Source organism: Aotus nancymaae, unplaced genomic scaffold, assembly GCF_030222135.1.
Source record: "Aotus nancymaae isolate 86718 unplaced genomic scaffold, 86718_ANA_hifiasm-v0.15.2.pri h1tg000108l, whole genome shotgun sequence".
In the NCBI taxonomy this organism is placed as follows: domain Eukaryota; kingdom Metazoa; phylum Chordata; class Mammalia; order Primates; family Aotidae; genus Aotus; species Aotus nancymaae.
The window spans coordinates 24,089,209-24,114,634 of NW_026988523.1; positions in this window are offsets into that span (position 1 = coordinate 24,089,209).

The window sequence follows — 25,426 nt, forward strand, 5'->3', positions numbered from 1 at the left end:
ATCAGGACTGGCCAACATGATGAAATCCTGTCTCTACTAAAAAATACAAACACTAGCCAGGCATGGTGGCATACACCTGTAATCCCAGCTACCAGAAAGGCTGAAGCAGGAGAATCATCTGAACCCAGGAGGTGGAGGTTGCAGTGAGCCAAGATCACACCACTGCAATCAGCCTGGGCAACAGAGTAAGTGAGACTTCATCTCATACACAAAAAAAGAAAATACTTACTATGGGTCAACAAATCTGAACAGTAATCGAACAGTAAGTTGCCAACACTGAAGTTGAAGATTCACATACTTTTGGCTCAAGGATTTACTTTTAGGTTTATAACCTTAGAGAAATGCTTGCATATATGCACAAAAAGATATGAATTTGGCTGTTCACTGTGGTATTGTAATGGGAAAATTTAGGTACAGTTCAAATATCTGTCTATAAGGATGTAGCTAAATAAATTATGGTAACTTAAATACTACACATCGTATATTAATAGTATATAAATGCAATAAAATACCATATAGCAATTTAAAATGAAAGAATTTGAGCTAATGTATCAATATAGATTAAATATTGAAATCATAGAATGAGGAAATCTAGCTAAAAAGAAAACATATAGATATATTAATATATATTATATAGCTCGAATATAAAATATATATTTTATATATTTAATATATATAAAATTATATAATTATATTTATTATATAAATATATTCAATATTTAATATATTTTTAATCTATATATTTTATATATTTATATATATTTTATATTTTAAAAATAAAATACATTTCTATATAGGGATATAGCCACTCAGAATTTTTTTCATTTGCTTTAGTTGGGTTTTTTAATTTAGTTTTTTAGTCAGGTTTACTGAGACATAATTTATAAACAGTAAAATTCACATCCTTAATTATACAGTACAATGAGGTTTAAGAAATGTGTACAGTCATGTACCTATCAACATAAATAAATGGAATGGTCCGATCATTCCAAAAGTTTCCCTTGGGCTTCTGTGTAGGGAGTCCCCTTACCCAACCCCAGCTCCCGAAAACCACTGATCTGATTGTTCCTCTATTGTTTTTATTCCAGCATGTTATATAAATGGAATTACATAGTATGTAAGATTTTGTGTTTGCGTCTTTTTCTAATTTTTATTTTAGTAGCCTTTGGGGTACAGGTGGTGGATGAATCATACAGTGGTGAATTCTGAGATTTTAGTGCACCTGTCACCTGAGTAGTGTACATTGTACCCGATGTGTACCCTTTTTATTCTTACCCTCACCACTCGCCCCGCTCTGAAACCCCAAAGTTGATTGTATCACTCTACACCTTCACATACGCACAGCTCAGCTCCCACTTATAAGTGAGAACATACCATGTTTGGTTTTCCCACCCCTGTGTTACTTTACTTAGGATAATAGCCTTGCGCTTCATCCAAGTTGCTGCAAAAGACATTATTTCATTCCTTTTTATGGCTTGTGTTTACTTCTTTTACTTAGTAAATGTCTTTGAGATCTATCTGTATTGCCTCAATTTTTATTTCTTTTTATTACTGAGTATTATCCATTAAATGCTTGTAGCACAATTTGTTTATCTATTCACCAGTTAATGGACATTTGTGTTCTTTCAAATTTGGGGCCCTTATGAAAAAAGCTGCTGTAAACATTCAGGTCCTGGTTTCTCTGTGGACATATGTTTTCATTTCTCTTGGGTAAATATCTATTAACTTTATACCAAATATATATATATATATTGCAAAGCATCTGTCATGTTCCACAGAATCCTTTGGGATTCTGACTTCTGACCTGGTAGACACAGGGCCCAAAAGGAATCTTTCAATATGTTATTTAAATAGATTTTAAATACCAAATGGACATTGTCTTTGGGCTAAATACACAATATCCATGACATACACCTACTACTATCTTCAAACATAACTATTATGCTGAACTGAAAGATTCAAGTTTATTTCAAAGCATTAATCAATTCAGAGCATCTTTGACATTATGTGTTTTCCGAATCACTGGCTATGAAAAGTATAACCACGATCATATTTGAGTCTATGAATCTTGTCTTGCTTTATTAATATTTAAAAGATAGGGAATAATGCCTAGAGCAGAAATGGGTTGCTTCAGAATCACCCAAGGTACTGGTTCTCAGCCTCCACCCCCGACCTACTGAATCAGAATCTAATATAAAGCAATTATAATAGCTACCTTCTATTGAACACTCACTACTTTTAGCAAGGTGCTAATTGCTTTACCTAATGCCCTTCATTCCATCCCCACAACAATCCAGTGAGTCAGGTGTGATTATTACTGCTGTGATTCAGGTGAGAACATTGATCCTCTTGACTCAATGTTAAGTAATTTATCCATGGTTGCACAGTTTGTAAAAATCTTTATTTGTATTCATCTATCTCTGCCTTTTAAAAAAAATCAGTAAAACCTTTACAGTGATACAAGATTATGAGTAGAGCTTAGGAAATTACTTTTTAATCCTTAGATAAGGGATCCAACAATTATAAGTAAAAAAAATCAGCTATAAAATGGAATTGGAAACAAAGAGCAATGTCTTCTTCCAATATCTTTGTTTCCAAAATAAACTCAAAAGTGAGATTAGGAGGATGCCACTGACACTGGGTCCACGGACAAAAAGAAGCTATACAACTGTGTCCAGTGCAAGAGGTCACCAATCAATGGGGCATACGTTTCAACCTGACAACACTGCAGCGGTTATTTTTGTGTTCTAACTATGGAAGTTCCCAGAAAAGACAGTGAGAAAGATGGAAGAAGAAGTTGATCAGGGAAGGAGAGCAAGACAAATGAGCTCCCAGGCGCCATCTGCTCGGATTCCAGTCCAAAAGATCCTTGGGCATTGATGGAAGTGTCTGCCGCAGCACCCAGGACTAAGTAAACCGCATTTCCCTTGGTACCAAGGCAATCGCCTTGTATTCTTTGATAAGCTTACTGCCACCCCAAAACCTGATCTTGCTTAGCCAAACCCACTTACTCCAATTACTCATAGTGCCATAAATAGAAAAGACTCACATTAGACTTTGCTTAATGTAGTTCTTTTCTTATGAGTCATGGCACTAATTAAAACTTAACTAAGAATTTTTTAAATATGAATTCATGTAGTGTGAAGCAAGCCATTTCAAGTGCTATTCTCTGGGATAATCATTTGCATGTGAAGTCTACAGATGAAACAGATGACTTGAGTCGTTTAGAGGGAGTAATTGCAACAAAAGTGTCTCATCGTGATCAAAGTGAATACCTGTTTTTAGTCTTCAGTGTCCCTCGGTGAGGCACGTAAGCATTCTCAACCCTCAGTTTTCTCATCTTAAAAATGAGTCCAGTTAATCTCCAAATAATTCTTTAATTTTAAAATTTATGGAATAACCAAAATATATGAACAGTGGTCTTTAGGAACTGGGACAATGGAAAAACATTTTTTATATTTTCTACAATTTTAAACTTTTTCTAATGGACAAGTATTACTTTTATAACAGGGAACTCTACCTTTATTTGAATCCATGGTAGTAATTCCATGGCCAGAAAAATGTCCCCCAGTCCAAGAATGCATCTTGACTTAATTGACTATTTTCCTGAAGCTTCAAAAATTCTAAATGTATTTATACTTAAAAAAAAAAAAAAAAAAAAAAAAAAACTGTACAAAAACCAAATGCTTGATGCTGGCCTGATACTTCATTTTTTAGTTTATTTCATTGCAGCTTATTTGATCATTAGGATTCTGTGTCCAATTCCAAAGCCTCTTCCTCGGTACCAAAGCCTTCCGCAGACGTAGCCAGTGTGACCTGTCTAGTTACACTCACTGCTCTAATCCTCATGCATATAGGCTTGTGGAGTTTCAGAAAGTCACATATTACATACAGACAATCATTGATCTCAAAAACTCAAAACTATAAGAATTTTGGGGAGAGATTGGCCTGGGTAAAATTCTATCCAGGCCCATCTTTTTTGCCACTTTCTTGCTGTGTGACTTGGATAATCCACTGATCAAGTTTCGCTTCATTTCCTCATAGGTAAAATGAGAATTCTAATACCTCATATACTGTTGTAAAAGGGATAAAATGAGATAAAACATAAAATATTTACACACTGCCTGGGACATACACACTCAATGTTCCCCCTACACAGTTCTTTTTTTTTTTTTTTGAGACACAGTCTGGCTCTGTCATCACGCTGGAGTGCAATGGCGGTATCTTGCTCACTGCAACCCCTGACTCCCAGGTTCAAGTGATTCTCCTGCCTCAGCCTCCCGAGTAGCTGGGATTACAGACACGTGCCACCAAGCCCAGCTAATTTTTGTATTTTAGTAGAGACAGGGTTTCACCATGTGGGTCAGGCCAGGCTGGTCTCAAACTCCTGACCTCGTGATCCACCCACTTCGGCCTCCCAAAGTGCTGGGATGACAGGCTTGAGCCACCACACCCCCCCACACACACACAATTCTTATGGAATTTTTTAACTTCCCATCAGAAAACAGAAGAGCTACTTGGAGTGTACCTATATGATGCCAAACACAGATGAAAATGAATACCAAAGTTTCTGAACATTTACGTTACACAAAAAGGGTTATTCAATTCTGTTGAGTTGAGAGGGGTATTTAGGGTTTTTTCTTCTGCAGTAGCAAGTGGAAGTAATTTACTCCATTGAGATTATATAAAATCCAAGAATATTTAAGAAATGTTAGAATAAACTTCACATTTATCTACATAACTTTGGGAAACTGACATAAATGCGCCTTTCTCCATGTTCTCCATTCATACCGTATGCTTAAAAAACTATGTTTCTCCTATCTTACAAGTCGAGACTTAACAAATATTTAAAATGATAAAAATGAGATAATTTTGAAACACTAGTGAATTCCTCAAGATAGGCACAATATGCCTAAAACCGCACATGCTGTGAACAATATTGATAACTACTGAGAGACTTTGGCTGACACTTAACAGCTGGTGCGCTGCAAAAATACTCTTATTCTTTAAAAAATCTGTTTTTTCTCTCTCCAGTAAGAAAAGAAGTGCTCATACACCCAACAGAGGTGGGTTCCAAAACTCCATTTCGCTTTGACATTCCCCTCCCCACCGTTTCACCAATTCTCACTCTGAGCCCCTGGGAATGCGTTTGGGCCTGGGTGTTGGGACAAGCTCTGGAGTTGCCGGCAGAGATAAGGAGTGCTGAAATGAGGCAAGTGAGGTAAGAAGGGAAAGAAAAAGAGAAAAATAGATCTCGTAAGGCAGATGATGAAATACTTTCCACTTATCATTTTAACTTACTTTAAAAAAGGAAAGGAAAACCAAAAAACAGGTTCTGAGCTGCTTAGTATGGTACAAATTAATCGCATTCGCACCCCCTAATGTGCCGGGCACTTCCAAGCTTCTCCTGAAAGAGAAATTCAATATTTGTATAAGTGTTTATGAATAAGGGGCCCATTAATTTTAAATCTGACAGCATGTAGGAAGAGAACTCTGGTTAGCAGAATTTAAAACAGAAAGAATTGAAAGCCTAGGTCAGAGTTGTAGCCTTCAAGTTTACACAAAGTTAGTTTCCAGTTTTATTTACATTTCAGTGAATACTTGGGACACCTTTTATGATGAATTTACAGGGGTCCCCAACCCCCGGGCCACAGAACCAGGCAGCACAGCAAGAGGTGAGCAAGCATTACCTGCCGAATTCCACCTCCTGTCAGATCAGCAGCAGGCATTAGAATCTCATGGGAGCATGAACCCTACTGTGAACTGCATATGCCAGAGATCTAGGCTGCATGCTCCTGATGAGAATCTAATGCCTGATGATCTGAGGTGGAGCAGCAGTGCCGATGCTACCACTGAGGAGCACCTTCAAACACAGATTAACATTAGCAGAGAGGTTTGACTGCGCAGAGACCATAACGTATCAACTGCTTGCAGACTCACATCAAAACCATATCAGTGAGTGGCAAGTGACAAGCTGCACCTGGTGGCAGGCTTTAAGTCAGAATCAGACACATTTGAGAGTGCGCATGACACATCCATTATTTTATTTACCGCTTCTATCCATGCCTGTTTCCACACTGTGCATTTGTCTCAGTCACAGTTTTAGTAAGCCCAGAAGCTAACCCTAGCCACAGTGAGTAATAAACAAACTGGAGAGCTTCTTCGAAAAGGGGCAAAGAACCAATGATGAGACAGCAGAAGACTCTAAGACTGCCAACAAAAAGAAAGCTACATTTAAAAGAAGATACCAAGGGTCCTACTTAAATTACAGGTTGATTCCAGCAGGTGATTCACATTTTCCAAGCCCGCTTAGTATAATATGTGGTGACCAGCTACCCAGTGAAGCCATGAAACCTTCAAAACTGCTTCGCCACATGGAGACCAAGCACCTTGCATTAAAAGGCAAAACTTTGGAGTTTTTCAAAAGAAAAATAATGTGAACATGAAGAACAGGAGCAATTACTGAAGGCCACCACTTCATCAAATGTGTCTGCACTGACAGCATCACTCTTAGTGGCTAACTGCATTGCTAAAGCTAAGAAGTCCTTTAACTGTTGGTGAAGAGTTGATTCTGCATGCTGCTAAAGACCTTTGTCCTGAACTTTTAGGAGAGGCTGTAGTTCAAAGGGTGGCATGTGTTTCTCTTTCAGCCAGCACCATATCTAGAATTGATGAAATAGCAGAGGATATTGAGGCACAACAGTTAGAGAGGATTAATGAGTCACTGTGGTGTGCAATCCAAGTTGAGGAGACTATCAATGCTGATGAGGCAGTAATGCTTATTTTTGTGCAATATAGTTTTACAGGAGCATGTGAATGAAGATCCGTTGTGTTTACTTCTGTTGTCAACCAACACCACCAGAACCATTCAAGTCTTTGAGTGATTACATATCAGGAAAACTGAATTGGTCATTTTGTGTTGGAATATGCACGGACGGAGGGCTGCCACGACTGGATGGCTTTCTGGTTTCACTACTCACATCAAAGAGGTCGCTTCTCAATGTGATTCTACGCACCACGTCTTCCCATAGAGAAATGCTGGCTAGCCAAAACAGTGTCATCCGATGCTAACCATGCTTTGCAGGATGTGATTAAAATTATCAACCACATTAAAGTACATGCCCTTAACTCACATCTGCTCACGCGGCTCTGTGAGATGGACACGGAACACAAGCATCTCTTCTTATACACAGAAGTGAGATGGCTTTCTAAAGGTCAATCACTGGACAGAGTTTCTGGGTTACGAGAACCACTCCAGAGATTTCTTTTAGAAAAACAATCTCCACTGGCAACACGTTTCAGTGACAGAATAGATCACAAATCTTGCTTACTTGTGGGACACATTCGACCTGCTTACTAAACTCAATCTGCCACTTCAGGGGAGAACAGCCACTGTGTTCAAGTCAGCAGATGAAGGGGCTGCATTCAAAGTCAAATTGGAATTATGGTGGCAATGAGTAACATTGGGATTTTTGACATGTTTCAAACATCAGCAGAGATTTCGAAAGAGATGGAGCCAGGACCTTCTTTCTCCCAGCTGGCGCATGATCATCTATCTCAGCTTTCAAAAGAGCTTGAGTATTACTTCCCAACCACAAAAAAACCCCAAATGGGAAGGAATGGATCCGCATTCCATTTTTGAATAAGCCAGGTGAATCGACTTTGTCAATGCAAGAAGAGGATCAAATGCTTGAGATTGCAAATGACAGTGGCCTTAAAAGTATATTTAATACATTAAATCTCCATACGTTCTAGATTAAAGTCCAGATGGAATATCCTGGGATTGCCACAAAAGCACTGAAAAGCCTGCTTCCATTTCCAACCCTGCTTTGTGAAGCAGGGCTTTTTGCAATGACAGCAACCAAAATGAGATTCCGGAGTAGACTGGACATAGCAACACACTTCGTGTATTACTGTCTCCCAGCAGTGTCCCATCTGTCACCCCCAAATGGAGCCATCTAGTTGCAGGAAAATAAGCTCAGGGCTCCCACTGATTCTACATTATGGTGAGTTTTATAGTTATTTCATTATGCATTACAATGTAACAATCATAGAAATAAAGTTCACAATGAATGCAACGGCTTGAATCATCCCCCTGTCCCAACTGTGGAAAAGTTGTCTTCAATGAAACTGGTCCCTGGTGCCAAAAAGGTTGGAGACCATTGAATTAGAACTTTCCCAAGTCCTTTTTACCACCATCAAATTCTCCAGTTGTTGCTAGCAGGGTGTAGGATTTTTAAAAGTTTCTTTTGTTTGTTTGATCCAAGAACGACAGTTCTCATCACCTCACTTTTTATAAAGGGTGAGGTGCCAGAACCCTATAGAATCTTGGAAGGCAGAGCGGATATTGAATGGGAGATGCTATAATCTACATTTGTGATTAGTGGTATCATTAGCACCAGTCTGCAAATAGAGACAAGCCCAAGTCTTTAACATCAGAATTTACAGCCTGTAAACTGCAATAAAAAATAAAATGTAGAAAGAAAAAGATAAATATTGATTGTCTTATTCTTTTTTTTTTTATTTTTTTTTGAGGTGGAATTTCCCTCTTGTTGCCCAGGCTAGAGTGCAACAGCAAGATCTTGGCTCACTGCAACCTCCGCCTCCTGGGTCCAAGTGATTCTGCTGCCTCAGCCTCCGGAGCAGCTGGGATTACAGGCATGCACCACCATGCCCAGCTAATTTTGTATTTTTAGTACAGACAGGGTTTCTCCATGTTGGTCAGGCTGATCTCAAACTCTTGACCTCAGGTGATTTGCCTGCCTCGGCCTCCCAAAGTGCTGGGAATACAGGCGTGAGCTACCGCACCTGGCCCGATTATAATTTTAAAAGATAAAGAAGCAGACATCTAATCAAATATAGATTACAAACAGCTGCACAAAAGAAAAGATCAGATTTGGGGGAAAGGAGGAACATGATCCTCTCTGGACTGAAAGATGACAATAGCCTCAGATGTGTCAATGTGGGAGCTCACAATGGGTCACTCCGGCTTAACAGGGATCAGGGCCAGATCCTGGAGCAATGAAAAGTTTATGGTTCCTCCCCCGCCTTCAAAAGTATCATATCCCACCATAATCCAATTTTCCACATAAATATTGCTTTCAAGATTTTTCTTATTTTATGATGCTTGTTTTGACAGAACTTTGCTTGCCTAATAGACACCTCTACTCTAAGGAAGACTAGGTCACATGCCCACAGTCAGGAAGCACTGTCAGACCCTCTGATTCTGAGGAAACTGAATACCATGTATTCTCATCCATAGAAGGAATCTAATTAGAAATCGAAGAGGAATTTAAGATTAGAGCTACAATTTCTGTGGCACTCACTCCCAAGTCTACTGGACCTTTTGTTCACTTTTCAAATTGAAAATGGAGGCATGAGATGGTCATGGGGATCTCATCCTGACAGTTTTGCATGGCCATGATCTAAGAGCACATCTACAAAGGGTCATGAAAGGATGGGCAAAGAACAAGACAGAGGAGAAAGAAAAGGGGTTCTAAATATGCCTCACCTTGCCCTTCCCCTTCCCCTCAAAGTACCATTTTGGCCATAAGCTTGCAGTTCTTCTTAACCTAGGGCACTCTCTGCCCCTCCACTCTTTCAGAGTTCTTGCCCCAGGGCAGAGGCATCCACACTAGTTTATTTCAAATGAGAGTATTACTCATTTAAACACTTCTTCTAGATATGGTCTGTGGGGCAGAGAATGAAAACAGTCCCATATGGGAAGTCTGAATTCATATCCCTATAGAATTATTGTTATGCCCCTGGGTTGAGTCTTCTATTATTTCATTGTGTTAAGGATTACATAAGCATTTGAGAACATAATTTCTATGTAGAAGATTAGTTCCAAAGGAAGCTGCATCCTGAGTTCCAAATGACTAATCTAGAAAATAAACATTAGGACATTGACTATATAGGAACTGTCTTTATATAAATAGCATTGCATCTATGAAAATATTATGTGTATCTATTACTATAGCCAAGTAAAATGAGTTGAGAATCTGGTCTATTTATCTGGAAAAAAAAAAAAAAAGTCATATGTAAACTCTGGTATAATGTAAAATATACCAAATACCAGAAGAGAGACCTAAAGTACTACGTGGCATCTAAGGAGAGCATTAGCTTCTCCCATTCTCTTTGTTTGCTGGTTTGTGAGGTAAAGTGGGATTGATAAAGAAGAAAATCTGTTAAATGAATGCTGAATGTTATAAGAAAAAACAGAGGAAAGTGGAGAAGGAATTCTAATCAGAGGGAATTCATCGTGCGCAAAGGTGAGAGAGAGAATAAGGGGTATATCTGGGAATAATAAGCCCAGCTTGACCAGAATGTGAGTGATACAGTTAGGATAATTGTCCCCTCCAAATTTCATCTTAAAATCTGATCCCCAGTGTTGATGGTGGGGCTTGGAGGAAGGTGTTTGAATCATGAGGGCAGATCAAGATTCAAACACCTCCCACCAAGGTGCTATTCTCATGGGAATGAGTGAGTTCTCACTTTTAGTTCCCAAAAGAGCAGCCTGTTCAAAGAGCCTGGCACCTCTCCTCTCTTCCTTTCTATCTCACCATATGATCTGTACTCGAAGGTTCCCCATGACCTTCCACTGTGATTGGAAGCTTCCTGAAGCCCTCATCAGAAGCAGATGTAGGTGCCATGCTTTCTGCACAGTGTGTAGAACCACCGACCAAATAAATGTCCTTCTAAATAAATTACCCAGCCTCTGGCACTTTTTATAACACAAATAGATGTGGATAGTGAAGCATAAAAAGTACAGAGAAACGGCTTAAAAGGTGGGTTGTGGCCAAACTGTTAAGATGCTGTTGCCATAATGCATGGTTTATTTGGTAGGTTACTGAGAACATTTCAAATTGCTAGGGAGAAAAGAGTTATAACTGGGGAAAATTAATTTACAGAGGAGAATAAATCAAATCAAAGGGAAAAAACACAGTAATAGAATTAAAAAGCAACGTGTCTGTATTTGTTTCAGGAAAGTTTGAGTAGCTGAAGTATTTTCACTAATATGAACTGTTGGAAACAGATACTCAGTGCCGCAAAGAAAATGAGCACTGAGACAACGGAACTCTCAGCAAGGCAATTTTTACTGTTTTAGTACCGTCTAGTCATCTTGCCAGGAGAGTACAACGAACAAAGGAAAAGCAGATGTACTGCCGCGTTTGATCTTCATTGGCTGGAGCCAGACCTTAACACTAAACCAAAATCTGATTGGCTAACAACTTAAAACTTTTCTAAACAGGTAAGGGTCATAGGTTGCAAGCTGGGATGTGCCTGTGAGCACGTCCAGCACAGATATCTTGGTTAAAGTACAAGGACATAGAACATACTACGTGCCTGTAAGCATGGCGTGTCTAACAGCTACATAGGCTAAGGCTTAACAGTTATTAGCACACTTACGATTTATTTTTTAACAAGAAAGAAAACTTTGAAGGGAACTTTTACTTCCCACATGAACTTAGGGAAACAGTGAAGCTGAGTCACAAAGAAAATTAAAAAGTTCACTTTCAGTGAATACATACAGCACAGTTTTAAATTTGAATAATGTATAGGAGAAGAGGGAACCGTAAAATTTTAATATGGCCCTGCCAGGGTTAGGGTGGTGGCCGTGGAAATGCAAAGAAGGTGATGATGAGTCACCATAAAGGTATACGAACTCCAGAAGACAGCCGCAGAGCATAGGAGGAGAAGGCAGAGGACGACTCTAAGATGACTACAACATTTAGTGTTTGGCCACTATTACCAGAAAGGGAACAGGTAAGTCAGGAGGAAAGGTGTGAGCATATTTGGGGCCAAAGTAGATTTAAGAATATCTAGATGGAAAAGTTCAGTAGGCGGTTGGACAGGAGCTTGGGAGAGAAACCAGACCTTGAGAGTCATCTATATAGATGTGTGAGTTAAACCTGTGTGAGAACGCAGGGTTCTAACAGAGAAAACAGAACATCACTGGAGAAGAAGCAGTGCTATGCTCCTTAAATATCATGTAACGTTTCTTCATTTTCATCCCCACAGGATTAAAGCCTTGCCGTCTCTCATTATGTGTGTGGGAGAGGACTGAATGTAGATAATTTAGTGAGGATGTGTGGATGAAAGCCAGAAAAGACAGTACACATGAAGAAAAACATTTCATTCATCATTTGCCCAGTGGCTTATATGAGAACATGGACTCTTCCTGAATGCAATTATGGACAGTCTGTTACTGATAAGAAACTTGCTTCCAGTCTCCATGGAAAATAGGTTAACATGTTTCTGGAGATGTCTCACTCTCCTGCGTGGGCAGAATGTGAGAGGATAACAGAATGATCCCAAGGACACTGTGGGAAGAATAGGTAGGCTGAAAGCCATGATTCAGAAGACAACTAAGTCATCACTAAACTATGGTAGAAAGATGTCACCAAAAAGCCACAGATGAAGACATAAGTGGACCAGAGTCACCTTCAGTTGGGGAAAAACCCAGGGGGAGGAAAAAAATGGGGAAAATATATGGTGGTGTTACAATGGCCATGTTACCTGTTTCACAATTTTGTTGTGTCATTTTATGTAACAACATTTTAGAAAGAAGTTTGAGGAGACTGCTTTAGAGGCTGTTAATCTGATGACCACGTGAAGCCTGTCCTAATTTCTTTTTAAATGTCTGTAAAATGCAGAATAAGTGAAACATTGTATGAGAATAAAAGGAAGCTGATGTCAGAATCTTAGAGGGTTTGATTCCAATTATAAGTCTGATGAAGCTGAGCTGAGTGAAATATTCTGTCCTTAGCTCCCAGTACACCCTGGCCACTTCCTGAAAAAGAGATGACCTGAAGGAAAAAAAGTGAGAAGTATTCATATTTTTATATATTCTTTGTCTGTGATCTGCTACCCAGGTTCAGTAACAATAGAAAGGCTCAAGTTTTTCTCTACCATTTGAGAATGAATCTGGATCCAATGAGCCCAAAGACTCATCTTCCCATGTGCCTCCCTCTTCTCCCTCCCCACACCCATCAACCAATTGTGTTTCTTCTCTCCATCTTTCTACAGTCAGGAAATCCAGAAAATTAATCCAGAAATTAACTTGACAGAAAGTAGTGGAGAATAAGCAGTGACAGCGTACTTTCTGAGAAGTAAAGCTCCATGAAACTAATGCCATTGTGAATGTAAAATAAATACCCTAGTTGAAGGAGATGGTGGAAATTACACTCTTTCTATCACATTGTATCCCAAAATACCAAAGACGCAGACAATACAAGTAGAAGAATACCAAAACAATGGTTGAAAAAAATTTACACCAAGATTTATTCAAATGTCTCCTCCAAACCTAACCTCCACTGTAATAGTTCTTCATGAGGCTACCTTATGTGTAACTTATATGTAAAGAAATTCATTTTATATAAGTAGAAATCTAACTTTTTCCCTCTTCCAAATATATAACCAACCACCATCTGTTGAATAATCCAATTTCCTATTAAATGGGATGCTTCTTTTATCATTTATTTCACATTTACATTGGTCAGGTTCTGAATTCTTCACTCTGTTTTTCTTTCATTCAACAAACCATAATTGAGTTCCTACTATGTGCCTCATGCTATCTCAGGTGCTTGGATACATCAGTGAACAGAAAGATCCCTGTCCTCACTCAAGCTTACAGACAAATAATAAACAATAAACATAATAGCTCAGGAATTTACCTAATATGTTAGAAAGTGATCATTGTTATGAAAAGAAAAGAAAAAAGATAGTGAGCGCAAAGGAAAATTGGAGGTGCTGGGAGGTGGGGAAATTGCCATCTGAAATAGGGTGGTAAGCCTAGGCCTTATTAGCAAAGACTTGAAGGAGAGGAGAGAATTAATGAAGAAAATACCTAGAAAAATAATATTCCACGAAGCAAGCATATCAAGAGCAAATTTCTCAATTCTGAGTTATGTGTGGTGGGTTTAAGGAATAGCAAGGAGGCCAGAGTGGCTGAAGTTGAGTGAGAGGGTAAAGAAAAAAGAAAGATAATGACAGAGAAAGCAGATTATGTGGGGTATTGCGGCCATTGAGAGGGTTTTGGCTTTATTCCGAATGAAATGGCAATTGCTACAGTGTTTTAAGCTGTAGGAATATATAATAGGACTTACTTTTTCAAGTTATCTCTGTGGCTACTTATCTGAAAATAATTTTGTATGGGTACCAGGAGAGAAATAGGGAAACCTATTAGAAAAAAATCGAGGTAATCAGGAAAGAGATGATGATGGTACCTATCAATCAGCAAAGCAGGCAGTGAGAAGTAATTCAGATCCCAGGCGTATTTGGAAAGTAGGGCTACGAGACTGTCTTAATGGATTGGATGTGGGGTATGAAGAAGGAACCGTCTGAAATGACACAAGGTTTCTTGGCTTGAGCAACTGGGATGAGTTGATAACCTGTAATTGTTATCAACTGCAATGGAAAAGGCTGCTGATACAGCAGGTCTCTCTCTCTCTCTCTCTCTCTCTGTGTGTGTGTGTGTGTGTGTGTGTGAGAGAGAGAGAGAGAGAGAGAGAGGAAGCAGGAGTCTGTTTAGGACATGTTGAGTTTGAGATGTCTATAAAACATTCAGTTGGAATAATTAGTTCACAGTTGATATATGAGTTGGAGTTGGAGAAAGAAATCTGAGCCAGAGATATAAATGTGGAGGTCACTGGCAAATAAATATTTAAAGCATGGTGAACATAAGATCACCATGGTAGATAACATAGATACAGTTGAGAAGAGGAATAAGGACACAACTGTGGAGCATACTACACTAAAAGTATGGGAAAAGGAAAACCCTGCAAAGGAGTGAGTGGCTAGTGGAGCAAAAGAAAATTCTGGAAGCCATGTGAAGAAAACTTACCAAAGCAGTGGAGTGATCATATGGTAAATACTGATGATAGAGTTGAGTAACATGAAAACATAGATTGACCACCAAGGTTATCATCATGAAGTTACCAGTGATGTTGAAGAGAGCAGTTTCCACACAGTGATGTCAAATACCTGTTGGCATGGTTTTAAGAGAAAAGGGAAGCAGAGAATTTGTAAACAGTACAGACAATGCTTTTAAGGAGGTATGTTGCAAAGGGGAGCAAAAAACTTGAGTGATCTGTTGAGGGAAGTAGAGTCAAGATACTTTTGTGTAAGGTCATTGGAATGATCCAGTAGAAAGTGAAAAAATGATAATATAGGAAAAAGAGGAAAGAATTGCTAGAATGCACTCTTTGAGTAGACAAGTAGAGACGGCAAATAATGAACAAGTAGAGACACTGGCTTTAGATAGGAAAATGGTTAGTTCATCTGAGGTAACAGGTAGGAAGGTGGAGGGAGGTGCTAGTGCTTTTAAGTAAGCAGATGTTGTAGAAGGCAACTGTGCACGTTTTCTCCTAAGTGCTTCCATTTTCTCAGCAAAAGAGAAAGCATGGTCATCAGCTGAGCATAAGAGACATGTTGGAGTTTCAGTAAAATGGAAAAAGTCTGAAATAATCATCCTAAAGGCAAGAGACAGATGGCCTAAGGATGTACAGAAGGCTTACCTGACAGCATTAAGGGCCTACTTGAGATTCGTAATCATGAATTTCCAACGCGATGAAGCAACTTGGTTGAGTGTTTTCCTCCAGTCTGCACTTTAGGTGAAAAGTTACAGGTTCAGAAGAGTAGAGAGTTGGACTTCACCAGAAAGTATTAATAGTTTTGCCCAAAGAATAGTAAAAAGCGAGAGAAAGGCAAAAGAATTAAGGGTGTATGAAAGAGAAGGCTTCCAATAACTGACTACAAAATTTAGGGTAGGAAAGGAGAAAATAAAACTATCAGAGAGGAATGGTGGAAAAGTGGTGTGATCAGTGGAAAGGAGAGTTCCATAAAGGCCAAAGGATTGCTGGAATTAGAAAGCTGGAAAGAGTGAGGTGGGGGAAGAGAAGAGATGGTATTTAGAGTGAACGACCAGAAATTCAGATTATACAGAAGATTCAGTTACTGATGATGATAAAAGTCATGAGGGAGCATACAAGGAACATCACTGACTGAAGGAGAAGACGTCGAAGAACTGAGTGACCAGTTCTGTGTTACTGAAATCCTCAAGAACTAATGACAAGAGTTGTGCTAGAATAAATTACATGGTTTGAAGTTAAAAGTGTAAAGAAATGAGGAAGGTTAACAATAATGAGTCATATAATTTGATTACATGAGACTCAAAATGAGCACATTTTTAAAAAATTTTATGTTTTTATTTTTTTAATGGACAAATAATAATTACATATATTCAACTAGGTTGATTCCGAATCTTGCCTATTGTGAACAGGGCTGCAGTGAAAACGGGGATGCAGATGTCTCTTCAATACACTAGTTTCCTTTCCTGTGGGTAGACTGGATACAATCAGTAGTGGGATTGCTGGATCAATCTAGTTCTAGTTGTGTTTTTTTAGAAACCTCCATACTGTTCTCCATAGTGGTTGTACTAGTTTTCATCCCCACCAACAGTTTATACGAGTTTTCTTTTCTTCACATTCTCACCAGCACAAAATCAGTAAGTTTTAAAAAGGAAAGAGGGAGAATGAAAGAAGCCACAGTGAGCAAGGAGGACAAGACCTGTCCAGTTTCCAATCTCAGTGGGAGGAAAAAATAGCCACCACTTCAGATAACAGGGCAGTGTTGTCAGGGAAGTCATATTTTTATTAGAGCAAGGAGAAAGAAACATTTAAAATCTGGGTTGCAGACACAGGAGATTTTACTGATAATGGGTCATAAATTACACTGTGGATGCTGTGCAAGAGTTGCCAGAGTAGAAGAGAGGTGGGGAAGGATGCAAGGAATCTAAGAGTAGTTAGCACGAGGAGGGTAAGAGATGAGCCGGGAGTCTGTGGTGTTTCACGGTACATAACTAGGTATAAACAGCATAATGAGCTTAATTCTTCATTTGTCCATTCCACCTCATATCCACATCTACCCTCTACCCATGAGGCCTCCGTTTCAGAAAGTGTGGTCTTATAGAAATACAAGTCTGACCACATCATTCTGCTGCTTAAACCCCTTTAACGGCTTCTAATGATCTTAGTATAAAGACCAAAATCCTTGGAATAATTCACAAACACCTGCATAGTCCGGCTACCTCTCCAACTCCACACACGCATCTGCTTTGTGCTCCCAGGTCCTACTGGCCTGTTCAGCGTCTCTAAAGCACTGAACTTTCCTCTCTCACAGCCTTCTGCTTCCTTCTGCCTACAATGCCTCCTCCACACACAAGCCCCAGGTTTTCTCTACTTAACTCCCACTTGTCTTTTAGATCTCAACTCAAACCGTCCCCAAATCGGTCACGATCTCTTGTGTATGATATCACAGAGCCCTATTTCCATATACTTACACTGACTTGTAATTATGTATTTGTGACTATGACTCGTGCCTCTCAATGTCACCTAGTTTACTGAATAGTAAGCTCCATGAAGACAAAGAACATGTCTGTTGTTTTCACCGTTATATGTCCAGAAACTCACTAAGTACCCGACACTTAGTGTAGACAGTAATAAATATTACATAGTAACAAATATTTATTAAATGACCTGATCCACAGATATTGTCTTCAACACTACAACCAGATAAATACCTTATTCTTTTTTTTTTTTCATCAACAGAGGTTTTATTGCTTGACTTAAGGAGGCCATGGGGAGTATTCTCCAAAGCAGTGTCTTTCTGAGGGAAAGTGACAGGAGGGTTTTCTGGGGCCATGGAGAGGGGAGAGGGTGCATCATCACATGTAGAGGAGGGGGTTTCAGTGGCGCACACATACTGAGCCATTCTGCCAGCACAAGGTCCCATGAGATGGTCATGAGCTATAGCTCCTCCCTGGGTGGAGATTTTAGCATGGTCATGTCAGAGGCCTTTAAATCAGCGTGACTCCCATCTTGAATAGAGGCTCAGCAAAATGAGGCTGAGACCTACTGGGCTGCATTTCCAGGAGGTTAGACATTCTAAGTCATAGGAGGTCAGCACAGATACAGGTCATAGAGACCTTGCTGATAAAACAGGTTGTGGTAAAGAAGTCACCCACATCCCACTAAAACCAAGATGGTTTTGACAAGTGACATCTGGTCATCCTCACTGCTGAGTATACACTAATCATAATACATTAGCATGCTAAAGGACACTCCCAGCAGCACCAACACACTTTACAGATGCCATGGCAACATCAGGAAGTTACCCTATATAATCTAAAAAAGGGGAGGAACCCTCAGTTCCGGGAATTGCCTACCCCTCCCCTGGAAAACTCATGAATAATTTTCCCCTTGTTTACCATATGAACAAAAAATCACTGTAAGTATCCAGCCTGGGGGTAGTGGCTCATGCCTGTAATCCTAAAACTTTGGGAGGTGGAGGCGGGCAGATGACTTGAGGCCAGGAGTTCAAGACCAGCCTAGGCAACATGGTGAAACTCTGTCCCTATTAAAAACACAAAAATTTAGCTGGGCATGGTGGTACACTTGTAGTCTCAGCTACTTAAGAGGCTGAGGCAGGAGGATCACTTGAACCTGGGAGGTGGAGGTTGCAGTTACCTGAGATCGTGTCACTGCACTCCAGTCTAGGCGACAAAGTAAGACTCTATCTTAAAAACAAAACAAGTCCAGCATGGTGGCTCGCTCCTATAGTCCCAGAATTTGAGCACTTTGGGAGGCTGAGGCGGGCAGATCATTTGAGGTAAGGAGTTCAAGACCAGCCTGGCTAACATGATGAAACCCCATTTCTACTAAAAATACAAAAAAAATTAGTTAGGCAGGGTGGCACACACCTGTAATCCCAGTTACTCAGGAGGCTGTGGCAAGAGAATCACTTGAACCCAGGAGGTGGAGGTTGCAGTGAGCCAAGGTTGCTCCATTGCACTCCAGCTTGGACAACAAGAGCGAAACTCTGTCTCAAAAAAAAAAAAAAAGGCAAAATAACCCCATTAAAACACTAAAAACTGGGCAAATGATATGAACAGACATTTTCCAAAAAAAGACATACAAATGTTCAACAAGCATATGAAAAGATGCACATTACTAATCATCAGAGAAATGCAAATCGAAGCACAATGAGATGCCACCTTGCACCAGTCGGGATGGCTATTACTAAAAATTCAAAAAACAACAGATGTTGGTAAGGATACAGAGGAAAGGGAACACTTATATACTGTTGGTGAACATGTAAATTTAGTACAACTTCTATGAAAAACAGTAAGGATATTTCTCAAAAAACTAAAAATAGAACTACCATTCAATCCAGCAATACTGTTACTGGATATCTACCCCAAAGAAATCATTACATCAAAAAAACCTGCATTTGTATGTTTATGGCAGCACTATTCAAAATAGCAAAGATGTGGAACTACCCTAAGCATCCATCAATGGAGGTGACTGGTTAAAGAAAATGTGCCATATATATATTATGGAATACTACTTAGCCATAAAATAGAAGCAAATACTCCATCCTTTTGCAGCAACATGGATGAAACTGGAGGCTATTATCTTAAGAGAAATAGAAAGAGAAAGTAAAATACCACATGTTCTGAACTATAAGTGAGAGCTAAATAATGTGTACACATGGACATAGACTGTAGAATAATAGACACTGGAGAATAGGAAAGTGGCAGGGATGAGAAATTACCTAAGAAAGACAAGGTACACTATTCAGGTGATGGTTACACTAAAAGACCCGACTTTGCCACTAAGCGAAATATTCATGTAGCAAAACCGCACTTGTATTCCCCAATCTATTTTTTTTTAAGTTGAACCTAAACTGAAATCCAGGTAATACCTTTGTTCTTTTTCTCTTCCCTTGTCCCTTTCCCTAAAATAAGCTGTTACTGAATTTAAAATAAGAAAAAACATAGACAGAAATTTTTATATTGTGTTCACAACATCTAATAGTAAGTTGGGGTCTCAAGTGGAAGTTGATCTTCATAAACATTTGTTCAAACTACAGGCATACCTCAGAGTATGCAAGTTCAGTTGCAGACTACTACAGTAAAGTGAATATCAGAATAAGGTAAACCATATAAATTTTTTGGCTTTCCAGAACATATAAAAATTATGTTCACACTATACTGCTGTGGGGAGCCCACCCGTGTGAAGGCTTGCAAGCTACACCATACGGGTGGTTGAGCCTAGACACAGTGTCTCTGGGAGGAAGGAATTTGAGATTGAGAGATGAAGAGGCAAGGGGAGAGGCTAGTTAAAAGATAACCAGAAAGACGTGCATTCTTGAGGAACAATGTGTTTAGAAAGATCAAGGTGGTTTCGAGAAATTAGGTCTTTGTAAACCTCCAAAATAATTATTACCTTTTGAGATTACTGATTGTGTATCTGCCATCTTTATTGTATAGAGCATGTGATTTAGTGATCAGCTTTTCCTCTTACACTGATGTAAACCAGAGCCTGGAAAATGTATATAATCAAAGCCTTTGAGAAATAAAGTTGTTGGTGAAGCACCAACTTCTCAATCCTCCTGACCCCGCTTGCCTGTCTTCTCTCTCTTCCGTGCACCCGCCATTCAGGGTCGGAATCCTCTTGCTGGTCGAGAGTTCCCAGCATACTGCGATAGAATTATGTCTAAAAAATATACATACCTTAATTAACATTTTATTGCTTAAAAAGTGTTAATAAAAATTACGTTCACACTGTGTGTGATAGAATTATGTCTAAAAAACATACATACCTTAATTAACATTTTATTGCTTAAAAAATGTTAACAATCATCTGAGCCTTCAGTGAGTCCGAATCTTTTTGCTGGTGTAGGGTTTTGCATCGATGTTGACGGCTGCTGACTCATCAATGTGATGGTAGATGAAGATAAGAGTGGCTGTGACAATTTCTTAAAATAAGACAATTAAGTTTGTCACATCAATTGACTCTTCTCTTCATAAAAGATTTCTCTGTAGCATGCAATGCTGTTTGCTAGCATTTTATCCACAGTAGAGCTTCTTTCAAAACTACAGTCCTCCTAAACCCTGCTTCTGCTTTATCAACTAAGTTTATGTAATATTCTAAATACTTTCTTGTCATTTCAACAATGTTCACAGCCTCTTTACCAGGAATAGATTCTATCTCAAGAAATTGCTTTCTCTGCTCATCCATAAGAAGCAGCTCCTCAACCATTCAAGTTTTATCATAAGTGTGCAGTAAGTCACTCACGTCTTCAGGCTCTGCTTTTAATTCCAGCTTTCTTGCTATTTCTACCACATCTGCAGTTACTTCGGCCTCAGAAGTCTTGAATCCTTCAATGTTATTCATGAGGGTTGGAATCAACTTATTCCAAACTCCTGTTGATGTTGACATTTTGGCCTTCTCCAGTGAATCATGAATGGTCTTAATGGGAAATAGAATGGTAAATCCTTCTGAGGAGGATTTTGATTTAATTTGCCCAGGTCCATCAGAGGAAACACTTTCTATGGCAGCTATAGCTGTATAAAATTTATCTCTTAAAACATAAGACTTGAAAGTTGAAATTACTCCTTGATCCACTGGCTACAGAACTGGCTATGTTAGTAGGCATTAAAAAAAAATTAATATCCTCAAACATCTCCATGAGAGCTCTTGGTTGACTAGGTGCATTGTCAATAAGCCAGAATATTTTGAAAGGAATCTTTCTTTTTTCTGAGCAGTAGTCCAAAAGTGGGTTTAAGATATTCAATAAACCATGCTGTAGACAGATGTGTTCTGTTTTCTTCCATTTCTAGAGCACAGGCAGATTAGACCTAGCATAATTCTTAAGAACCCTAGGATTTTTCAAAATGGTAAATGAGCATTGGCTTCAACTTACAGTCACCTGTTACATTTGCCCTTAACAAGAGAGATAGCCCGTCCTTCGAAGCTTTGAAGCCAGGCATTGACTTCTCCTCTCTAGCTATGAAAGTCCTAGACAGCATCTTCTTCCAGTATAAGGCTGTTTTCGGAATTCTACCAGAGGTACAAAGAAGAACTGGGATTATCCATACTGAAAGTATTCCAAATAACTGAAAAGGAGGGACTCCTCCCTAACTCATTCTATGAGGCCAACATCATCCTGAAACCAAAACCTGGCAGAGATACAACAAAAAAAGAAAACTTCAAGCCAATATCCTTGATAAATATCAATGCAAAAATCCTCAACAAGATATTGGCAAACCAAATCCAGCAGCACATCAAAAAGCTTATCCACCATGATCAAGCAGCCTTCATCCCCAGGATGCAAGGTTGGTTCAACATACCAAATCAATAAATGTGATTCACCACATAAACGGAACTAAAGACAAAAACTGCATGATTATCTCAATAGATGCAGAAAAGGGTTTTGATAATATTCAACACCCCTTCAAGTTAAAAACTCTCAATAAACTAGATATTGAAGGAACATATCTCAAAATAATAAGAGCTATCTATAACAAACCCACAGCTAACATTATACTGAATGGGCAAAAGCCAGAAGCATTTCCCTTGAAAATGAGCACAAAACAAGGATGCTCTCTTTCACAACTTCTACTCAACATACTATTGGAAGTCCTAGCCAGAGGAATCAGGCAAGAGAAAGAATTAAAGTACATGAAAATAGGACAAGAGGAAGCCAAAACTATTTCTGTTTACAGATGACATGATTCTATATCTAGAAAACCCCATAGTCTCAGCCCAAAAGCTCCTTCAGCTGATAAACAACTTGAGTAAAGTTTCAGGATATAAGTCAATGTACAGAAATCACTAGCATTCCTATACACCAACAACAGGCTAACTAAGAGCCACATCAGAAACGCAATACCATTCACAAGTGCCACAAGAAGATAATACCTAGGAATACAGCTAACCAGGAGTTGAAAGATCTGGCTAGCCATATGCAGAAAATTGAAGCTGGACCCCTTCCTTACATCATATACAAAAATCAACTCAAGATAGATTAAAGACTTAAATGAAAGAAACCAAACTATAAAAACCCTAGAAGACAACCTAGGCAATACCATCCTGGACATGGGAACTGGCAAAGACTTCATGACAAAAATGCCAAAACCAATCACAACAAAAGCAAAAATTGACAAATGGGATCTAATTAAACAAGAGCTTCTGCATTGCAAAAGAAACTATCAACAGAGTAGACAGACAACCTACAGAATGGGAGAAAATCTTTGCCAACTATGCATCAGACAGAAGTCTAATATACAGCATTTATAAGGAACTTAAACAAATTTACAAGAGAAAAACAGACAACTCCATTAAAAAGTAGGCAAAGAACATGAACAGGCACTTCTCAAAAGAAGAGATACATGAGGCCAACAAACATATGAAAGAAAGCTCAATAACACTAATCATTAGAGAAATGCAAATCAAAATCAATGAGATACCATCTCATGCTAGTTGTCATGGCTATTATTAAACAGTCAAAAAATAACAGATACTGGTGAGGTTGGAGAAAAAGGGGAACATTTATACACTGTTGGTGGGAGTGTAAATTAGTTCAACCATTGTAGAAAGCAATTCCTCAGAGAACTAAAAGCAGAACTACCATTCAACCCAGCAATCCCATTACTGGGTATATACCTAGCAAAATATAAACAATTCTATCATAAAGACACACGCACATGAATGATCATTGCAGTGCTATTCACAATAGCAAAGATATGGAATCAGCCTAAGTGCCCATCAATGACTGATTGGATAAAGAAAATGTGGTACATATATGCCATGGAATACTATGCAGTCATAAAAAAGAATGAGATCATGTCTTTTGCAGAAACATGTATGGAGCTGGAAGCTACTATCCTTAGCAAACTAATGCAGAAACAGAAAACCAAATGCCGCATGTTCTCACTTACAAGTGGGAGCTAAATGATAAGAACTTAAGAACACAAAGAAGGAAACAAACATGGGTCTACTTAAGGGTAAAGGGTGAGAGGAGAGCAGAACATAGAATATAACTATTGGGTACTGGGCTTAATACCTGGGTGATGAAATAATCTGTCAAACAAATCCCTGTAACATGAGTTTACCTGTGCAATAAACTTTCACATGTCCCCCTGAACCTAAAATAAAAGTTAAAAAAAAAAAAAAATTGTAGCTGGCTTGATCTTCTACCCAGACCACTCACATTTTCTCCATATCCACAATAGTCTGTTTTATTTTCTTATCATTCATGCGTCCACTGAAGTAGTACTTTTAATTTAATGATCTTCCCTTTGCATTCAAAACTTGGCTGTTTGGCACAAGAGGCCTAGCTTTCAGCCTATCTTGGCTTTTGATGTGCCTTCCTTACTAAGCTTAATCATTTCTGCTTTTGGTTTAAAGAGAGAGATATGATTCTTCCTTTCATTTGAACACTTAGAGGCCACTGTACAATGGTTATTAATTAGCCTAATTTCAATATTGCTGTGTCTCAGGGAATAGGAAGACCCAAGAAGAGGGAGAAAGACCCATCAGTGGAGCAGTCAGAACACACACAACATTAATCAAGTTTGCTGTCTTACATGGGCATGGTTCATGCACCCCAAAACAATTGCAACAGTAATATCAAAGATCACTGATCACTGATCTCCATAACAGATATAGTTGGGGAAAAGTTTGAAATATTAAAAGAATTACCAAAATGTGACCCAGGGACATGAAGTAAGCACATGCTGTTGGGAAAATTGCAACTGTAGACTTGCCTATTGAAGGATTGCCACAAATCTTCAGTTTGTGAAAAACACAGTATTTATGAAGTACAGCAAAGTGAAGCACAATAAAACAAGGTATCCTTATAGATGAACATTATTACGGTATATGGGGACAAACCAGTCCTATTTTAGACTGTGTTGTCTAATACACAGGTAACAGTTACTTATACCTATTGTGTAGGGAAGTTATTCCCAGTGAACATTATAATCCCACAGGTTAAAACCCAGCCCAATGCTGCAGAATAGTTGAGAAAATATGACACAGATCAAGATATGTCTTTCCACCCATGTATCCCAAATACATATCATTGAGCATGACTCAGAGTACATAATAAATACTTTTTGATTGAAATCAATGAATGAATAATGAATAAGCAGATGCTCAGCCTATCTTCAATCCTGCCTCTTCTATTATAATAAAAGGACTCATGTGGTATTTATAATAGTTCTTCTCCCCTGATATTTACCAATGCTAAAATACGTCATTCAAAACTTTTAAAATGGTAATCCTATCACTAGGCTCTAGAATTGTCTACATTTATTTAAAGACATAACCAGAAAAGAGTTGATTTTCCTTTTTGTGAATACATTTGGAAAGAAGCTATAAAGATTGTGTGTACAGATGACTAGATAACAAATTGTAGATGCTTGGTCAGAATAAATATTGTTTACACTAGCTTATACGCTATATCATCTTGGAGGTTAAAATGAGCAAAACAGCCTGCATCCAAGACAATAGTATAAATTACATTTATGAGCTTATGAAGTTGTTATCGGAGGGAAAATACATTCCCAAAGTGTTGC